This window comes from Pan troglodytes, chromosome 16 (assembly GCF_028858775.2).
Source record: "Pan troglodytes isolate AG18354 chromosome 16, NHGRI_mPanTro3-v2.0_pri, whole genome shotgun sequence".
Classification (NCBI taxonomy): Eukaryota; Metazoa; Chordata; class Mammalia; order Primates; family Hominidae; genus Pan; species Pan troglodytes.
In genome coordinates, this window is record NC_072414.2 from 12,945,543 (window position 1) to 12,966,900 (window position 21,358).

Below are 21,358 nucleotides of genomic sequence, written 5' to 3' on the forward strand. Positions count from 1 at the left end.
TGGAACCTGGCCATCCCTGCTTCTTTGAGTGGGTGAGGCTGGTGGCTGCTCCACCTGCTCCAGGCACACCCTTAACAGAGGTGGCTGCTTGCTCTTTAAGCCAGCTTGGCCTTGCCTGACATGCACAGACCCCGGGGACCGACATGCTGCTCTGACTGAGACCGTCCTGACTTTGTCAAATTCTACGTCTGGCCTGGGCCACAGAAGCACAAGTCCCCTGGGTGGTACCACTGGCTGCTTTCTGGACTGGAACATAAAGTCCTCCTCAAGACGACCTGTGGTCTGCCTCTTGGCAACCAACAAGCCCGCAGTGTCATACGACCCATGAGACATGGACTGAAGGCCCAAAGGGAGTGCACACCATGCTCCAGAGCCAGCTGCTCCTTTCCTCTATATGGCCCCATTTGCAGCACAGTTGTTGCACTGAGGCTTGTGCATGCTGGGCAAGGGCAAGCTGGCTCAAAGGGCAACCAGCTACCTTTGCCCGGATGTGCCAGCATCAGGCAGACCAGCCATCAACCTCACACGCTGCCAGTCAGGCTAAATCAGCTCTTCTACCATAAGGTAGGGCCACAGTGCCATCTGGTTTTCCTAAGGCCTCTGTTTCTTCAGCCATTAGGTGGCACCCACTAAGGCTTTGGGAACCTGGCTACCCTGGCTTCCTGGAGTGGGTGAGCTGGTGGCTGCTCCACCTGCTCTAGGCGCACCCTTGCAGAGGTGGCTGGTTGCTCTTTGAGCCAGCTTGGCCTTGCCTGGCATGCATAGGCCCCAGCTACTGACACGCTGCTCCGAGTGAGCTTGTCCTGTCTAGGCCAAATTCTAAGTTTGGCCAGGGCCACAGAAGGCAGAGTCCCGAGGGTGGTAATCCTGGCTGCTTTCTGCACTTGAACATAAAGTCCTCCTCAAGAAGGCCTGTGGTCCGCCTCTTGGCAACCAAGAAGCCTGCAGTACCATACGACCCGAGGCATGGACTGGAGCCCCAAAGGCAGTGCACACCCTGCTCCTGAGCCTGCTGCTTGTTTCCTCTCTGTGGCTCCATTTGTAGGACAGTTGTTGCACTGAGGCTTGTGCATGCCGTGCAAGGCCAAGCTGGCTCAAAGAGCAACCACCCACCTCTGCAAGGGTATCCCAGGAGCAGGTGCACCAGTCACCAACTAGCGGCCGGACATGGTACATCACTTCTTCTACCCTAAAGGTGGGCTACAGCGCCATCTGCTCTTCCTAAGGCCGCTGCTCCCTCAGCAGTTAGGTGGCAGCTAAGGCAGGACAAGCTCACTCAGAGCAGCGTGTTAGTACCTGGGGCCTGTGCATGCCAGGGAGGCCGAGCTCGCTCAAAGAGCAACCAGCCACCTCTGCAAGGTCTGGCCAGGGCTACAGAAGGCCCCCCTGGATGGTAATCCTGGCCGCTTTCTGCACTTGAACATAAAGTCCTCCTCAAGATGGCCTGTGGTCTGCCTCTAGGCAACCAAGAAGCCCGCAGTGCTACACGACCCCTGAGGCATGGACTAGAGCCCCAAAGGCAATGCACAACCTGCTCCTGAGCCTGCTGCTCGTTTCCTCTCTGTGGCTACATTTGTAGCAGAGTAGTTGCACTGAGCTTTGCGCATGCTGGGCAAGGCCAAGCTGGCTCAAAGAGCAACCAGCCACCTCTGCAAGGCTGGGCCAGGAGAAGGTGGACCAGTCACCAACCTCACTTGCTGCCGGACATGGTACATCCATTCTTCTACTCTAAAGGTAGGGCCAAGAGGCAGACCACAGGACGTCTTGAGGAGAACTTTATGTTCAAGTGCAGAAAGCAGCCAGGATTGCCACCCTGGGAACTCGGCCTTCTGTGCTCTGCAGTGCCATACGAGCTCTGAGGCATGGACTGGTGCCATGTGCTTTATAGAAAAATTAACTTAAGATCCATTAAAGAGTTAAACGTGCCATCTCATTTTCCTCAGGCCTCTGCTCCATCAGCTATCAGGTGGCAGCCACTCAGGCTTTTGCAACCTGGCCATCCCTGCTTCCTTGAGTAGGTGAGCTTGGTGGCTGGTCCAACAGGTCCAGGCTCACCCTTGCACAGGTGGCTGGTTGCTCTTTGAGCCAGCTTGGGCTTCCCTGGCATGCGCAGGCCTCAGGTGATAACACGCTGCTCCGAGTGAGTTTGTCCTGCCTTGGCACAAATTCTAAGTCTGGCCAGGGCCACAGAAGGCCGAGTGCCCTGGGTGGCAATCCTGGCTGCTTTCTACACCTGAACGTAAAGTCCTCCTCAAGATGGCCTGTGATCTGCCTCGTGGCAACCAAGAAGCCCGCAGTGACATTTGATGCCTGAGGCATGGACTGGCGCCCCAAAGGCAGTGCACACCCTGCTCCTGAGCCTGCTGCTCGCTTCTATATGGCTCCATTTGTAGCACAGTTGTTGCACTGAAGCTTTGTCATGCCGGCCAAGGCCAAGCTGGCTCAAAAAGCAACCAGTCACCTCTGCAAGGGTGTGCCAGGAGCAGGGGCACGAGCTGCCAACTAGCAGCCAGACATATACATCACTTCTTCTACTCTAAAGGTGGGCTACAGCGCCATCTGCCTTTCCTAAGGCCTCTGTTCCATCAGCAATTAGGTGGCAGCCAATCAAGCTGTGGGAAGCTGGCCATCCCCACTTCCTTGTGTGGCTGAGGTGCTGGATGCTCTGCCAGCTCTAGGCGCACCCTTGCAGAGGTGGCTGGTTGCTCTTTGAGCCAGCTTGGCCTTGACTGGCATGCATAGGCCCCAGCAACTGACACGCTGCTCCGAGTGAGCTTGTCCTGCCTTGGCACAAATTCTCTGTCTGGCCAGGGCCACAGAAGGCCGAGTCCCCTGGATGGTAATCCTGGCTGCTTTCTGTACTTGAACGTAAAGTCCTCATCAAGTTGGCCTGCGGTCTGCCTCTTGGCAACCAAGAAGCCTGCAGTGCCATACGACCCCTGAGGCATGGACTGGAGCCCCAAAGGCAGGGTACACCCTTCTCCTGAACCTGCTTCTTGTTTCCTCTATATGGCTCCATTTGTGGCAAAGTTGTTGCACTGAAGCTTGTGCATGCCGGGCAAGGACAAGCTGGCTCAAAGAGCAACCAGCCACCTCTGCAAGGGTGTGGCAGGAGCCGGTGTACCAGTCACCAATTAGCGTCCGGACATGTACGTCACTTCTTCCACCCTAAAGGTAGGGCCACAGTGCCATCTGCTTTTCTTAAGGCCTCTGCTCCATCAGCAATAAGGTGGCAGACACTCAGGCTGTGGGAACCTGGCCATCCCCACTTCCTCGAGTGGGTGAGGTGGTGGATGCTCCGCCTGCACTAGGCGCACCCTTGCAGAGGTGGCTGGTTGCTCTTTGAGCCAGCTTGGCCTTGCCTGGCATGCATAGGCCCCAGCTACTGACACGCTGCTCCGAGTGAGCTTGTCCTGCCTTGGCACAAATTTTAAGTCTCGCCAGGGCCACAGAAGGCTCAGTCCCATGGATGGTAATTTTGGCTGCTTTCTGCACTTGAACGTAAAGTCCTCCTCAAGAAGGCCTGTGGTCCGCCTCTTGGCAACCAAGAAGCCTGCAGTACCATATGACCCGAGGCATGGACTGGAGCCCCAAAGGCAGTGCACACCCTGCTCCTGAGCCTGCTGCTTGTTTCCTCTCTGTGGCTCCATTTGTAGGACAGTTGTTGCAATGAGGCTTGTGCATGCCGGGCAAGGCCAGGCTGGCTCAAAGAGCAACCACCACTTCTGCAAGGGTATGCCAGGAGCAGGTGCACCAGTCACCATCTAGCGGCCGGACATGGTACATCACTTCTTCTACCCTAAAGGTGGGCTACAGCGCCATCTGCTTTTCCTAAGGCCACTGCTCCATCAGCAGTTAGGTGGCAGCCAAGGCAGGACAAGCTCACTCAGAGCAGCGTGTTAGTACCTGGGGCCTGTGCATGCCAGGGAGGCCGAGCTCGCTCAAAGAGCAACCAGCCACCTCTGCAAGGTCTGGCCAGGGCTACAGAAGGCCCCCCTGGATGGTAATCCTGGCCGCTTTCTGCACTTGAACATAAAGTCCTCCTCAAGATGGCCTGTGGTCTGCCTCTAAGTAACCAAGAAGCCCGCGGTGCTATACGACCCCTGAGGCATGGACTAGAGACCCAAAGGCAATGCACAACCTGCTCCTGAGCCTGCTGCTCGTTTCCTCTCTGTGGCTACATTTGTAGCAGAGTAGTTGCACTGAGCTGTGAGCATGCCAGGCAAAGCCAGGCTGGCTCAAAGAGCAACCAGCCACCTCTGCAAGGCTGGGCCAGGAGCAGGCGGACCAGCCACCAACCTCACTCCCTGCCAGACATGGTACATCATTTCCTCTACCCTAAATGGAGGGCCAAGAGGCAGACCACAGGCCGTCTTGAGAAGGACTTTATGTTCAAGTGCAGAAAGCAGGCAGGATTGCCACCCAGGGGACTCGGCCTGCTGTGGTCCGCAGTGCCGTACGAACTCTGAGGCATGCACTGGTTCCATGTGCTTTATAGAAAAATTAACTTAAGATCCATTAAAGAGTTAAACGTGCCATCTGATTTACCTCAGGCCTCTGCTCCATCAGCCATCAGGTGACAGCCACTCAGGCTGTTGTAATCTCGCCATCCATGCTTCCTTGAGTGGGTGAGCTTGGTGGCTGGTCCAACTGGTCCAGGCGCACCCTTGCACAGGTGGCTGGTTGCTCTTTGAGCCAGCTTGGCCTTGCCTGCCATGCACAGGCCCCAGGTACTAACACGCTGGTCCACGTGAGTTTGTCCTGCCTTGGAACAAATTCTAAGTCTGGACAGGGCCACAGAAGGCCGAGTGCCCTGGGTGGCAATCCTGGCTGCTTTCTACACTTGAACATAAAGTCCTCCTCTAGACAGCCTGTGGTCTGCCTCTTGGCCACCAAGAAGCCCGCAGTGCCATATGACGCCTGAGGCATGGACTGGAGCCCCAAAGGCAGTGCACACCCTGCTCCTGAGCCTGCTTCTCGTTTTTATATGGCTCCATTTGTAGTACAGTTGTTGCACTGAAGCTTGGGCATGCCGGCCGAGGCCAAGCTGCCTCAAAGAGCAACCAGCCGCCTCTGCAAGGGTGTGCCTTGAGCAGGTGCACCAGTCACCAACTAGCAGCCAGACATGTGCATCACTTCTTCTACCCTAAAGGTAGGGCCACAGTGCCATCTGCTTTTCCTAAGGCCTCTGTTCCATCAGCAATTAGGTGGCAGCCAATCAAGCTGTGGGAAGCTGGCCATCCCCACTTCCTTCAGTGGGTGAGGTGGTGGACGCTCCGCCTGCTCTAGGCGCACCCTTGCACAGGTGGCTGGTTGCTCTTTGAGCCAGCTTGGCCTTGCCTAGCATGCATAGGCCCCAGCTACTGGCACGCTGCTCCGAGTGAGCTTGTCATCCCTTGGCACAAATTCTCAGTCTGGCCAGGGCCACAGAAGGCCGAGTCCCCTGGACGGTAATCTTGGCTGCTTTCTGCACTTGAATGTAAAGTCCTCCTCAAGACGGCCTGTGGTCTGCCTCTTGGCAACCAAGAAGCCTGCAGTGCCACATGACCCCTGAGGCATGGACTGGAGCCCGAAAGGCAGCGTACACCCTGCTCCTGATCCTGCTGCTTGTTTCGTCTCTGTGGCTCCATTCGTAGCACAGTTGTTGCACTGAGGCTTGTGCAGGCCGAGCAAGGCCAAGCTGGCTCAAAGAGCAACCAGTCAACTCTGCCAGGGTATGCCAGGCACCGGTTCACCAGCCACCAACCTCACTCGCTCCCGCAAATGGCACATCAGTTCTTCTACCCTAAAGGTAGGACCAAAGGGCCATCTGCTTTTCTGAAGTCCTCTGCTCTATCAGCCATCACGTGGCAGCCACTCGGGCTGTGGGAACCAGGCCATGTATTTCTTTGGTTAAGTGAGGTTTGTGGTTGGTCTACCTGCTGCAGGTCCACCCTCAAATAGGTGGCTTGTTGCTTTTTGAGCCAGCTTGCCCTTGCCTGGCACTCACACGCCCGAGCTACTGCCACACTGCTTCGAGTGAGCTTGTCCTGCATTGGCCCAAATTCTAAGTCTGGCCAGGGCCACAGAAGGACAAGTACCCTAGATGGTAATCCTGGCTGCTTTCTGCAGTTGAACATGAAGTCCTTCTCAAAACGGCCTGTGGTCTGCCTCTTGGCAACCAAGAAGCTCGCAGTGCCATACCATCCCTGAGGCACGGACTGGAGCCCCAAAGGCAGTGTACACCCTGGTCCTAAGCCTGCTGCTCATTTCCCCTATGTGGCTCCATTTATAGCACAGTTGTTGCACTGAAGCTTGTGCATGCCAGGCAAGGCCAAGCTGCCTCAAAGAGCAACCAGCCACCTCTGTAAGGGTACGCTTGGAGCAGATGGACCAGCCACCAACCTCACCCACTCAAGGAAGCAGAGAATGCGTGTTTGTACCATGCATTTCACTACAAGTATACTTCCCCTGAGGTTGGTGGCCTATGTTTTCTTCTAGGTTTTTTGCTTTTAGGTCTTACATTTAACTCTTTTATCCTTCTTAAGTTAATTTTTGTATATAAAGTGTAAGGAAGTGGCCCAGTTTTGGTTTTCTGCATATGGCTAGCCAGTATTTCTAAAATCATTTATAAAATGGGGAATCCTTTCCCCAGTGCTTACTTTTGTCAGTTTTGTCAAAGATCTTGTGGTTTTACAAGTGTGGTGTCATTTCTGAGGCCTCTGTTCTGTTCCATTGGTCTATATACTTGGTTTTGTACCAGTACCATGCTGTTTACGTTACTGTGGCCTTGTAGAGTAGTTTGAAGTCAGGTACTGTGATGCTTCCAGCTTTGTTCTTTTTGCTTAGGATTGTCTTGGCTATGCGGACTCTTTTTTGATTCCATATGAAATTTAAGGTAGTTTTTCTAATTTTTTGAAAAAAGTCAGTGGTATCTTGATGGGGATAGCACTGAATCTATAAATGACTTTGGGTGGTATGGCATTCAGGCACAGAAATGTCCTTGTGTTAGGCAATACCATTCAGGACACAGGCATGGGCAGAGACCTCATCACTAGAACACCAAAAGCAATGGCAACAAAAGCCAAAATTGACAAATGGGATCTAATTAAGCTAAAGAGTGTCTGCAGAGCAAAAGAAACTATCATCAGAGTGAACAGGCAACACACAGAATGGGAGAAAATTTTTGCAATCTATCCATCTGACAAAGGGCTAATATGCAGAATCTACAAAGCACTTAAACAAATTTACAAGAAAATAAACAACCCCATGAAAAAGCAGGCAAATGATATGAACAGACACTTCCCAAAGAAGACATTTATGCAGCCAAAGAACACGTGAAGCAAAGCACATCATCACTGGTCATTAGAGAAATGGAAATCAAAACCACAATGAGATACAATCTCACACCACTTAGAACGGCCATCATTAAAAGATCAGGAAACAACACATGCTGGAGAGGACGTGGAGAAATAATGCTTTTACACTCTTGCTGGGAGTGTAAATTATTTCAACCATTGTGGAAGACAGTGTGATGATTCCTCAAGGATCTACAACTAGAAATACATTTGACCCAGCAATCTCATTACTGGGTATATACTGAAAAAATAATAAATCATTCTAATATAAAGACACATGCACACGTATGTTTACTGCGGCACAGTTCACAACAGCCAAGACTTGGAACCAACCCAAATGCCCATCAGTGACAGACTGGATAATGTGGTATATATACACTATGAAATACTATGAAGCTATAAAAAAGGATGAGTTCATGTCCTTTGCAGGGACATGGATGAAGCTGGAAACCATCATTCTCAGCAAACTAACACAAGAACAGAAACACATGTTCTCACTCATAAGTGGGAGTTGAAAAATGAGAACACATGGACACAGGAAGGGGAATATCACACACCAGGGCCTGTCAGTGTGGGGGGCTAGGAGAGGGATGGCATTAGGAGAAATACCTAATGCAGATCATGGGTTGATGGATGCAGCAAGCCACCATGGCATGTGTATATTATACCTACGTAACAAACCTGTATGTTCTGCACATGTACCCCAGAACTTAAAGTATAATTTTAAAAAAACAAATTTTCTTTTAATTAAGCTTTTAATCATAGAACTTGTAAAGAAAATCGTTTTGAGTCTCTTACTACCACATCATAGCTGGGACAAACTGCTGATATTTTAAAAGCAACACAAACATCAAACAGAAAGAACTAGACTTAGGAACCAAACTCAGGTTTCTGTAGTGAACAGGGCAGAATCTTAACATTGGGTCGCCACCTTAACATTGGGTCGCCACCATTACTCCTTCAGTTTGGCCTTTGCTAGCAAAAGATGGCCTTGTTATGTAAATGAGACCACTTATATAAAAAAAAAAGTTTCAAAAATTTTCCAACTGGATTTTCTGTTTTTTGTTTTTGTTTTGTTTTTTGGGGTTTTTTTGTTGTTGTTGGTTTTTTTTTTTTTTGCCTTTTTTTGTTTTTTTAGGTTTTTTTTTGGCTTTTTTGTGTTTTTTGTTTTTGTTTTTCATTTTTTGTGTGTGCGTTTTTTTTTTTTTTTTTTTTTTTTTTTTGCAGCCACAGGAGTTTTAGCCATTTCAGATGCCTTGCTTCCCACAATTTGGAACATTCCTTTGGATTTGACCAAGTCAGGAAGAGATGGGAGAAAAGTGAAACAACAACAATAAAACCCCAAACATAAACAAACAGAAAGAGTTAAGCAAAACAAACAAATACACAATTCATATGATTACTGAGTGTTCTAATGGTAAGGAGAAATTAAAAGCAGCTGGTGGGTAATCTTAAATTTTAATCATTAAGGAAAAATTTTAAGACAAAACTCTAATTCAGCTACTTACCTGGAAATAAGGCTCAGGCTGGTGATCGTTCTCTGCCATCTTAGAAGCTGGAAAAAACTTACACTCACCTTCCCTGTCAGAAGCAAGCTGAAACTCAGGAAAGGAGATGCCTGCTCTCCATCATCATGGAAGCAGGAAAACTTGCCTTCCTTGTTGGAAATGAGTAAAACTTCAGAAAAGGAGTTGTACAGCAAAATCAACCTTACATCTCAACCAAATTTTGGGAGATCAGGGACTCTCTGCAGGGGAGAAGCTCCACAACCTCAGCAAATTATCCTATTGGTTTGGGCAATGAAAACAGCCCAGGTTGGTATCAAGCAATGAGATTTATCAAAGGTCAGGACCACCTTTGTAATGTCCTTCTCTTTTTTTATCTTTATTCGTATAGTCTGTTTTGTCAGAAAGTAGGAGTGCAACACCTGCTTTTTTCTGTTTTTCCATTTGCTTGAAATATTTTTCTCCATTCCTTTATTTTGAGCCTATGTATGCCACTGCATGTGAGATGGGTTTCTTGAAGACAGCATACTCCAGTGGGTCTTGGTTCTTTATCCAGCTTGCCCCGTGTCTTTCAATGGGAGCATTTAGCCCATTTACATTTAAGGTTAGTAATGGTATGTGTGGATTTTATCCTGTCGTCATGCTGTCAGCTGGTTATTTTGCAGACTTAACGTATGTGGTTGGTTTTTAGCATCACTGGACTGCGTACTTCACTGCGTTTTTGTAGAGGCTGGTGATGGTTTATTCTTTCCATATTTAGTGCTTCCTTCAGGAGCTTTTGTAAGGTAGATCTGGTGATATTGAATTCCCTCAGCATTTGCTTGTCTGGAAAGGATCTTATTTCTCCTTCACTTATGATGCCTAATTTTGCTGGACATGAAATTACGGGCTGAAATTTCTTTTCTTTAATGGCAGTTGATGTGGGTTGGGGTGTGTGCTGCACTCCTGTGTGCTGTCAGTGCAAGTAAAGCAAAATCCACCTGTGTAAACACACACAGCAAAGTGATGTAGGAAGTTTCCATATAAGGGGCTGCAGTATGGAGAGGTAATGTGCAGGCTGGTGCGTGGCCATACGGGCCACCTTGCTGCAGCTCTCCACTGATATGGTATGCTCCACTAGCACAGAAACTATGGTGTGGGCATCTGAGAGTGCCCTGTAAGCAGGTGCGGCCAGGCTGGGGCCCTGGGAGAGGCAAGCAGACTAAGGAGTGCTGAGATCAGACCAGCCCCATCTCATGTGCAAGACTGCCCAGCCTCTAAAGATCAGGTCTCAGAGGAGAACTCTCAAAAGTGAATCTCCAGCACAGCACAGCTGCTCTACACAATCGTGGCTAGACTTCTTTTTTAAGCAAGTCCCCTTTTTTAAAAGGGGAACTCTCAGACCTGATGTCTGCTGGGCAATCTTGCACATGAGATGTGGCTGGTCTGACCTCAGCATTCCTAAAGTGTTGGGATAAAGTGTCTCACAAGGGCAAGTGGAGCCTAGAGAGATAGCTGTCCCTGCCCTCTGGGCTCCACATCACCTGACTTGCTGCTCCACCACTTTGCTTGTCTCCTGGGTGCTCCATCCCAGAGACATGTGAGTTAGCAATCACTTAGTGTAATCAGCCCAGGATGGAGGGTCTGTGCTGTGGGCCCAAGCCAGGGTTCCCTGTCTGGTGATGAGTAGTGGAGTGTGTGTGGTACCTGTGGGAGATGGATTGGCTTGTTCTTCGGGTCAACTGCAGCTTATTGGAGGTGTTGATATGGCACTTAGGGTCTTTGCTCCCTTGATATATCTTCTGAGGATAGCAAGGGCAGTTCACTGCAAAGGCAGTGGCAGAAAGGATTTCATTTGCTCCTGGAAGCTCTGTCCAAGGAACTGCTGAGTTGCTACTGGCTTGATAGCTCCAGTGGTGGGCTGGCTAGAGACACAGGCCAGGAGGATCTGCCCATCAAGTACAGAGTCCGGCCACTTTTCTGAAGGGCTGCTGTGGTATGCTGGGGGTCCCCTCAAGTCCCTAATTGACTCGTATTTTCCAGGGAAGATGATAGCCTACCCCTTCCTCTGGGAGCTCTGTACCACTGAGGTACGAACCTGTTGCCAATCTGAACACACCAATAAGATGTGGCTGGAGGCAAGTTGAGAAGTCTTACCTAGTCAGGAGGAATAAGAACAGGGACTTGCTTAAAGAAAAAGTCTGGCCACGTTTTTATAGAGCAGCTGTGCTGTGCTGGGGGTTCACTTCAGCCCCTGGCTACCTCAGACACTCTGAAGCCCTAAGGCTGAAATGGCTGGGTCACCCAAACAGCAAAGATGACAATCTGGTCCTCCCCCTGGGAGCTCTGACTCAGGGAGGCCTGAGACCTCTGTCGGCCAGAAAACAGCAGTCAAGGTAGCCAGAGACCTTGGTTGAAAGACTTCACCCACTGACTAGAAATGTGGTCGGGGACTGACTTAAACAAGAGTCTGGCCATGTTTTCGTAGCGTGGCTGTGCTGTGCTGAGGCACCTCTTCTACCCCTTGTCAGCTTGGGCTCTCCAAAGCCTGCAGGCCAGAACGGCTAGTCACCCAAACAGCAAAGGTGGTGGCCTGCCCCTCTCTCCAGGAGCTCTGTCCCAGGAACATTTCAAATTTCCATTGGCCAAGGGATGCTGGTGGGGGTAGCTGGAGGCCCCAGTTGGGAGGTCCTGTCCAGTGAGGTGGAACAGGATCAGGGGCCTGCTTACAGAAGCAGTCTGGCCATGATTTGGTAAAGCAGCTATGCTGTGCTGTGGGATCTCTTCTTTCCCTGGTCGGTTTGTACTCTCCAAAACCCTCAGGCTGGAATGACTAAGTTGCCCGAACGGGAAAGATGGCGGCCTGCCCCATCTTTTCTCTCAGAGTTTTATCTTGTTTCATGGAACTTAATTTTTAGCCTGTTGATTTTACTGTCTCCATTAGACTTGTTGAGAAAGAATCTGTAATCTTTTAGGTTAGACAAATGAGAATTCATTGTCTTCTGTAAATAAACCTGTTCATGTCTTGTTCTCTGGAAAGAAGTCTCTTTCAGATCTCTGACTTTGGTCACAATCATGTAGAGCAGTAGCCAGTCTACAATGATGTAATTGAATTTCCATTTCCAGTGTTTCGTCATTGTGTCTTACATTGTCCAGTTCAGAACTGAGCATTTTATTCTCAGTTGTCAACATGCTAAGCTGTCCACTGTACAGAAATACTGTTTTTGTTAATGTTTCCTCATTGAATTTTTTTTAAGGTGTGCACTTTTTTCCAACTCTCCTTAAGTCAGAGTACAGGTAAGCCCTGGCTGCCTCCAGCCACTCTCAGGGAGACCAAAAGCCTTCATACACCCCAAGTTGGGGTACAAAAAAGGGGGGCTGCAAAGGCTGATCATTCTAAATAAAACAAAATTAAAAAGTATTTAGGCAAAGATTCAAAAAATTTTGCATTACGTAATTTGCATGAAAGCAATGCCATCACCTCCCCTGTGTGAATTAGGGAGAGGACTGGGCCATTCTCCTTAGAGAGAAGTGGGGTGGCTTTTAGCAGGGCAAGGGGCTTCCTGAAACAATGCATTTCACAATATTTGGAATGACTATTGAAAAGAAAAACAATGTACGATCAAAGTCCTCAGCCACATTGTAGAACTTTTGGGGAAGCTCACCCCAACCAACTGCTCTCGCCTTCACCATTCCAGTTTTTAAATCCTGAGTCAAGCCAATAAAAAACAAAACAAAAAAATGAAATAAGAAAACAAAGCCATGCCAATCTCATGTTGTTTTCTGCGGTTTGGTTTTGTCAAGAAAGGGTGTAATGCAACTAAGTCAGCGTCCACCTAGAAGCATTTGCGGTGGACAATGGAGGGGCCTGACTCATCATACTCCTGCTTGCTGATCCACATCTGCTGGAAGGTGGACAGCGAGGCCAGGACGGAGCCACCGACCCACACGGAGTACTTGCGCTTGGGAGGAGCAACAATCTTGATCTTCATCGTGCTAGGCGCCAGGGCAGCGATCTCCTTCTGCATCCTGTGGGCAATGCCAGGGTACATGGTGGTGCCACCAGACAGCACTGTGTTGGTGTACAGGTCTTTGTGGATGTCCACATCAGACTTCATGATAGAGTTGAAGGTAGTTTCGTGGATGCCACAGGATTCCATGCCCAGGAAGCAAGGCTGGAAGAGCACCTCGGGGCAGCAGAACCGCTCGTTGCTAATGGTGATGACCTGGCCGTCGGGCAGCTCGTAGCTCTTCTCTAGGGAGGAGCTGGAGGCCGCTGTGGCCATCTCCTGCTCGAAGTCCAGGGCAACATAGCACAGCTTCTCTTTGATGTCACACACGATTTCCCGCTCGGCCATGGTGGTGAACCTATAGCCACGCTCGGTGAGGATCTTCATGAGGTAGTCAGTCAGGTCCCGGACAGCCAGGTCCAGGTGCAGGGTGGCATGGGGGAGGGCATTCCCCTCATAGATGGGCACAGTGTGGGTGACCCCGTCACCAGAGTCCATCACAATGCCAGTAGTACGGCCAGAAGTGTACAAGGACAGCACGGCTTGGATGGCCACGTACATGGCTGGGGTGTTGAAGGTCTCAAACATGATCTGGGTCATCTTCTCGCGGTTGGCCTTGGGGTTCAGGGGTGCCTCGGTCAGCAGGATGGGGTGCTCCTCGGGAGCCACACGCAGCTCGTTGTAGAAGGTGTGGTGCCAGATCTTCTCCATGTCGTCCCAGTTGGTGATGATGCCGTGCTCCATGGGGTACTTCAGGGTCAGGATGCCTCTCTTGCTCTGGGCCTCATTGCCCACATAGGACTCCATCTGACGCATGCCCCCCATCATGCTCTGGTGCCTGGGGCACCCCACGATGGAAGGGAAGACAGCCCGGGGGGCATCATCACCTGCAAAGCTGGCCTTGCACATGCCAGAGCCGTTTGTCAATGACGAGCACGGCGGTATCATCATCCATGGTGAGCTCATTCAATTGTAGACCCTTTAAAAGATTATCATTCTTTTTTTCCACACTTTCAATTTCCTCCAAATATTTCTTTTCTCTTAGCTGGCTCTGATGTTTCATTATGTCTAGTTCCAGTCTTAGCATGACAATTTCTTCCTGCAACGTACTGTTTTCATGCAAGAGGTCTTTTTCTTTCTTATAACTAAGAGAAAGCTAAGTAAACAAAGGGAACTTTTAGTTAGCACTCAATAGATTGATATATCATGATTTCTTCTGAAATTAAAAAATAACATCTGTATTTGTATAATGAAAGAATCCCCACAGTGGATATTTAACTGGAAAAAACTGGACAAAACCTCAAACCTAACAGAGTGTAAATTCCTCTAGTGATTTATTTTTCATAGTCTTTAAATAAAGATTTAAACTTTTAGGAGTCTGCTCCTGAATTCCTAAAAGTTTAAATATTTATTTAAAGACTATGAAAAATAAATCACTAGAGGATTTTTAAGAATCTCAGAATTAAAAAAGCCTTTCTCTGAGTTACAAAAAACCCAGAGGCATAAAATATAAGATTAATACATTTGACTATATTTTTAAGATTAGGTTTATACTCTGATATCTAACCTATCAACCACACCATCCTAAGAGCCTTAGCTATGCATATATTTGGACAGAAGCAATTTCTCAAAGTTCTTTAAGTTTCTTTTACTGAAGAACATTTTACCAATATTCTACATTTCTAATATTTTTATACTCAGTTATAAGAATTATATTTATTTATAACTTAAATCTAAGCACTGTACCCTTCTACACTGTACACATCTGTATCTAAGCATTGCACTCCTACATACAAAACTGAACTCATTTAAGATCGTGATTCTTAAAAGGAGAAGTCAAAAAATATATACAAGATGCAGGGTTTTCCCCAGGTCTGCTGACGCTACTTCTAGTGATCCTCCACAAAACCACAGTTACTTCTGTGGTGTAAATATATAAATACAAAAGAAGCCTTTTGTTTCAAAATATGAATGGTAAGTAAGATACAACTTATAGAGATTTTCTTAGAAATCATGAGATTCTTTGCCATTGTGATAACTTTTATTTCCTCTTTATAATGTTTGAAACAGTAGTAACTGTGAAATAGGGGAAATATACTCAACTATTTCTCTAGGAACAGAATACTTATCAATAAATTATCACTAAATGTGTATCATGGCATGTCATTGTTTTCAAACCTCTTTACATTGAAATGAGAAATTACTTGGAGCAAAGTGTTCCTCTCCACAAAAGTAAGGATGATGACATCCACAATTTGGCCTCTGACCCAACTATATATTTCCTACTTTCCTATCAGTGAAAACAATCAATTGACTTCTCTATTAACATTTTTTAAAAAAACTAATGTCCAAAAACTAGAAAAGTTGTTTTTAGTAGCAAAACTTACTTTTGATATGGAAAGATCATCAATTCTTATGAAAAATATCAAATGCTTCTCCTTTGGATTGAGGCCATTGTGAAGGTCACTACTCAACTGTTGCAGGCAAATGGAGTTGAATTAAGAACATGGCTTTATCCTATATGTACAGATATACATACATGACAAAGGATATATAGAATATATACACACATATATATGACTTAAAAATCCTTTGTATATCCAAAATACATAGTTTTTAAAAAATATATACACATATAAAAACATTTGAAAATAACTAAATACCTCAGAATTCATTTCCAGCCACTTCTATCTGCTTTTCTTCATGAATCAGAATCTCATCTGGTAATATTCCAGTGTTCTGTTCTTCAGAAAGTTGCTTCTGAGTATCATTCTGTTCATCACTAGAAAAAAATTTAATTTTCATGAAATACTGGAGGTGTCCCCAAAATGATCTACAGGGCAAGACGGCGCCATCAGATGTCATTCACACAATGTATATCTGCACATTATTCCAAGACAAGGCAAAGGGGTCTCACATCTGTTAACCGAGTATCCCCAACCATGCTGGCACCAGGGACTGGGTTTGCGGAAGATAATTTTTCCAGGAACCTGAGGTTTGTGATGGTTCCAGGATGATTCAAGTACATTACATTCATTGTGCACTTTATTTCTATTATTATTAATATATAATGAAATAATTATATAACTCACCAAAATGTAGAATCAGTGGGAGCCCTGAGCTTGCTTTCCAGTGACTAGATGGTCCCGTCTGGGGGTGATGGGAGATGGTAACAGATCATAAAGGCATTTGATTCACATAAGGAGTGAACAACCTATATCCCCTGCATGAGCAACTTACAACAGGGTTCAGGTCACACTCTTAGGATGATCTAATGCCACCGCTGATCTGACAGGAGGAGCAGCTCTGGTGGTAATGTGAGCGACAGAGAGTGGCTGCAAACAGATGAAGCTTTGCTTGCTCACCTGCCTCTAACTTCCTGCTGTGTGGCCCAGGTCCTAACAGGCCAGGGACTGGTACTGGTCTATGGCCTATAACTCATACTTTCTATGTTTATTTTTTGGAAACATTTTCCACTTATATTCTTGATTCCTATGTATTTTATAAACAACTTAGAAATTCCTTTTAGAACAAGACAGGGTCTAATATTATGTTTTTAACATAGGACTTTGAAATAATTTTATCTGTGTATGAGAGAGAGATGTGAAATAAACTCATTGTTAAGCACTTTCCATTTTACTTTTATTTCATGCATATTAAGAATAAAACTGGGAAGTTCTAGGCAAAGCAATTGGGCAAGAGAAATAAAGGGCATCCAAATTGGAAAAGAGGAAGTCAAACTATCTCTTCACCAATGATATTACCTTATACCTAGAAAACCCTGAAGACTCCTACAAAACACTCCTAGATTTGATAAATGAATTCAGTAAAGTCTCAGAGGTTACAAAATGAATGAATACCAATCAGTAGCACCACTACACACCAACTACGACCAAGCTGAGAGTTCATATCAACAATCCAATCCCTTTTACAGTGGCTGCAAAAAAGTGTGAAATACCTAGGAATATACTTAATGAAAAAGGTGAGTGATCTATATAAAGATAACTGGAAAACACCACCAAAGAAAATAACAGATGACACAAACAAATGAAAATACATCCTATGTTCATGGACTGAAAGAACTGATATAGTGAAAATGACCATAGTGCCCAAAGCAGTCTACATATTCGATACAATTCCTACCAAAGTACCAACATCATTCTTCACAGAATTATTTTAAAATGCTGACATTCATGTAGGACCACAAAAGAGCCTGAATAGCAACAGACATACCAAGCAAAAGGAACAAATATGTTGGCATCACATTACCTGACTTCAAATTATACTCTAAGGCCACAGTAACAGAAACAGCGTGGTACTGGTATAAAAACAGATACATAGATCAACGGAACAGAACAGACAACTCAGAAATAAAGCCGCTACAACCAAGTGATCTCTGAGCAAGCATACAAAAACATACACTGGAGAAAGTACAGGTTATTCAGTAAATAGTGCTGGGAAAAAAAGTGAGCCACATGTGGAAGAATGAAACTGGATCTCTATCTCTCAACATATACAAAAATTAATTCAAGATGGATGAAAGGCCTAAACCTAAGACCTGAAAACATTGGCCTAGGCAAAGAATTGATGATGAAGACCTTAAAGCAAATGCAACAAAAATGAAAATAAATAAGACCTAATTAAACTAAAAAGCTTCAGCACAGCAAAAGAAATAATCATCAGAGTAAACCAACAACCTATACAATGGGAAGAAAATTTGAAAATTATGAATCTAACAAAGGACTAATATCTATAACCTACAAGAAACTCAAACAAATCAACAGGAAAAACACAAATATTTCCATTAGAATGTGGCCAAATTACATGAATAGTCATTTCTCAAAAGAAGATGTACAAACGGTAAACAAGCATATAAAAACATGCAAAATATCTCGAATCATCAGGAAAATGCACAATAAAACGACAGTGAGATATCACCTCGCTGCAGCCAGAATGGCCACTATTAGAAAACAAAAAACAACAGATGTTGGTGTGGATGTGGTGAAAAGACAACAGTGATACACTGCTGGTGGGAATGCAAATTCATACAAATCTATGGACAACAGTATGGAGAGTTCTCAAAGAACTAAAAATAGATCCTACCATTTTATCCAGCATTCTCATTTCCGGATAGCTACACAAAATAAAAGAAATCGTACTCTCAAAAAGACACCCGCACACATATGTTTACTGCAGCACAATTCACAATATGCAAAGATATGGAATCAGCCAGTGTCCATCAACTGATGAGTGGAATAAAGAAAATGGAGATATATACAAATATATATGTCACATCACATGTATGTATCACATATATGTATGTGTGTATATACACTCACACATATACATATGTACATACCCGAGACTGGGTAATTCATACACATACATACCTGAGACTGGATAATTCATAAAGGAAAGAGGATTAATTGATTCACAGTTATGCATGGCTGGGGAGGCCTCAGGAAACTTAACAACCATGGTAGAAGGTGAAGGGGAACCAGGAACCTTCTTCATAAGGCGGCAGGAGAGAGAGAATGGAAGGGGAAAGAGCCCCTTATGAAACCGTCAGCTCTTGTGAGAACTCACTCACTATCACAAGAACAGCATGGAGGAAACCGACCCCATGAGCCAATCACCTCCCAGCTGGTCTTTCCTCAACACCTGGGAATTACAATTTGACATGAGATTTGCATAGAAACACAAAGCCAAACTATTGGGGGGGGGGTATCCTTATTTTTAAAATATCTAAATGTCATTATTTATAATTCAAAATAGTAATTTTTATTAGTTATGATTTTGTTTGAAAATAGAATGATCTGATAAATTTTCTTCACTTTAAACCTATTCAGTCAAAATATATAAAAAGCTAGATTTGCCAGCAGAATATTGTAACTACGTTTTAATGAGATAAAAATGTATAACAACATCACTATTATTGTACAGAGAAAAAAGTGAACATAAAAAGGAATTTAAAAAGACAATATGACTATCATATACATACATGAACTGACAGACTAAAATCTCCTACTGGAGATTATGTTAGGACTTGAGCAAAAGCTTCTAAAAATACCAAAAACAAACACAAAACAATTATTTTTAAGAAATAAATTATACAGAGAACTCTTTTGGTTAAGACGATGTATCAAAAAAAAATCTTCGTGAGAGCTATTATTAACCAAGTCATCATAACCAAAACTTTAAATCCACAATTCTGAAATATTAAGAAGTTTCATTTTGAACATAGTTAATGGAAGGCAACTTTTGAACAGAAAATTTCTGTTTAAAGTTGACTCAAACTTAGGAAAGAATTGACCTGTAGCCATGGTAACAAGAAGCCACCCAGAGCCAGTTCAAAATCTAGTCAATCGATCAATGACCACTGGCCTTGCTCACCAACCAATATCAATGTGAGCAGCTTGCTTCTGAAAGACAGCCAAGCAGCAACAGCTGCTCCATCAGAATAGACAGTGCCTGACCAGTACAGTCTTACTATCCGAAGCAAAAGATTCCAACTGTCTTTTTATTTCAAATACCAAAGGTCTATAATCCCTTGGAAAGAATTTGTGAGTCCATTACATTTACCACCCTAATATTTTTTTAACTAAAATACCAGTGGCCGGACATGGTGGCTTACGCCTGTAATCCACCCAGCACTTTGTGAGGATAAGGTGGGTGGATTGCCTGAGGTCAGGAGTTCGAGACCAGCCTGACCAACAGGGTGAAACCCCGTCTCTACTAAAAATACGAAAATTAGCCGGGCATCATGGCACGCGCCTGTAATCCCATCTCTTCAGGTGGCTGAGGCAGGAGAATCACTTGAACCCAGGAGGCGGAGGTTGCAGTGAGCCGAGGTCACGCCACTGCACTGCAGCCTGGGTGACAGAGCGAGACTCTATCTCTAAATAAATAAAATACCAGTAAAGTTTGCAATTCCTCTGACTCATTTTACCATAATTGCAATTATCATGATTACCAGTAAAAGAATAGTGAATAACCACAATATTGGACTTTTCTCCCTAAGTGAAAAAATATTAATATAAAGAATGTAGCTTATAAAAAGCCAAAAGAATTTTAAAAATACATATAATTACCAGGCAAAATTGTTAAAATGAACCCTGTCAAGCATTTTTTAAGTGAGAATCAATCAAACAATATAGCCAGGATAAACTCCATTCATTCATTTAATACTTATTTATTAGGTAGCTACGTCTGATAGGCTAGGCCTTTTTCTAAGAAGTAAGGATATGGTAATGAACAATAAAAACCCTATTCATGAGAGTGAGATAAACACACAATAACAACAGACAGATAAGGCAAAATATACAGTACATTAGAGGAGAAAAACTAAAGCAGGAAAATGAAATGTTTACCTGTTTGATGGGAAGGGTCGTGGGAAAGTTGGGATGGCCAGAAAAGTCCTTGATGAGAAAGAGGATTTTTCTTTAATACAAAGAAACTTTTATTTGTACATCAAAGACTCTAAAAAATGATGATGTTAACAGAGTTGATGTCAAGACCCAAATAGGTTTGAAGTTAGAGATGATAAATCACTGTTTCATTGAACCTTCCCTCAATTACGTTAGAGAGAATCCCTGGTATGCTCCCAATTGAATCTTAAGCCTGATGCGTCCTGGTGATACAATCGTAATTCCTTTCTGTTAGTCCTCCTTATCTCTTTTTCTTTTTCTTCATTTTTCTCTGGACTAGGAATTGTGCTGGTACATGGTTCTTCCTCTGAAAGTGGTTATTCCTTAATGTGTTTCTTTTTACCCTTTTTCTTCTTCTTAGAAAGGGGATTTTAAGTAAAAAACTGAAGTAATGGAAACAGTAAGCTAGAAGAATATCTGGGGAAAAAGCATTCCAGACACAGGGAACTGCTAAGTGCAGAGGTGTGACTGGAGTTTTTAAGCACTAGAGATAGGTAAGGAATAGCAAGAAGTTCAGTGTGGCTGAAACAGAGCAAAAGAGATAAGAAACAGAAGTTTAAGCAGGAGAGATAACATGCCAGATGGTTGACTGCCTTTTAGTTAGTAGGAGGAACTCTGACACATACTCAGCGTGAAATGGGAGGCAATCAGAAGGGCTTGGGCAGGGGAATGACACAATTTGACTTATGTTTTAAATACACCCACTGAGTTAAGAATTGATGAAAGGGGAAGTTTTTAAAAACCAGGACTATCAATTCCCAGTCTATGACACTCATCTAGACGGCAGATGATGGTGGCTCAGATGTACAAGATATGACTGGCTTCTGGACATATTCTTCAGGTAGACCTGACGAGATTTACTGAGAGATTAGATGTGAAGTGTCAAGAGAGAGAGAAAGATGAGTCTAGAATGACACCGAGGTTTTTGGCAGAGCAACTGGAAGAGTTGCCATTAACCAAAGTAGGAAAGACTACATGAGGTGTAGATTTCAGGAAGGCCATCAGTAGCCCAATTTTGGATCTGACAAGTGTGTGATACCCAACAGCTAATCAAATAACTATTTATTAGGTAGCTACGTCTGATACGCTAGGCCTGTCAA

General features: G+C 45.0%; 1 pseudogene; it reads right to left on the reverse strand.

Annotated features, from left to right (window-relative positions):
- Nucleotides 1–9,152: 9,152 nt before the first annotated feature.
- Nucleotides 9,153–21,358, reverse strand: part of LOC104001945 (POTE ankyrin domain family member E-like) — a 51,720-nt pseudogene continuing 39,514 nt past the window's right edge.